We start from the raw sequence: 586 nt of genomic DNA, 5'->3' as shown, positions 1-586 counted from the left end.
CCTTCTTCTGCCCACTGCGTTCCCATAACAATTCGGCTAAAAGATCTCTCCAAATATATAAATCAGTCTCAGTACCCCCTTAGCACCACAGCGCTTCATGGACTCCAACCCATTGTCGAGGACCTTCTCAGGAAGGGATACCTCCACCACACTCAATCGCCTTTCAATACTCCCATACTGGCGGTAAAAAAGCCAAATGGCTCCTATCGATTGGTCCAAGATCTCCGTTCAATCAATTCTGCCATAATCCCTATCCATTCCCTCGTCCCTAATCCCTACACCCTCTTGTCCCGGGTTCCAACCTCTACTGCCTACTTCTCAGTTTTAGACTTAAAAGATGCCTTCTTCTCCATTCCCTTAGACCCTTCCTCACAGGATCTGTTTGCCTTCACATGGACTTACTTGGACTGTTTTACCCCAGGGATTCCGGGACAGCCCCCACCTCTGTGGCCAAGTGCTAGCCCAAGACCTCAAACATTTTCACTCTGTAGTCCCTCTTGGGCACAATCACAGGCCGACACTGCGTCCCTTCTTAATTTCCTGGCAGACAAAGGATATCACATTTCGCCTTCTAAAGCTCAAATAT

The sequence above is a fragment of the Galeopterus variegatus genome, unplaced genomic scaffold (assembly GCF_000696425.1).
Source record: "Galeopterus variegatus unplaced genomic scaffold, G_variegatus-3.0.2 Scaffold9308, whole genome shotgun sequence".
Taxonomy (NCBI): domain Eukaryota; kingdom Metazoa; phylum Chordata; class Mammalia; order Dermoptera; family Cynocephalidae; genus Galeopterus; species Galeopterus variegatus.
Note: the sequence above shows the minus strand (reverse complement) of the source record.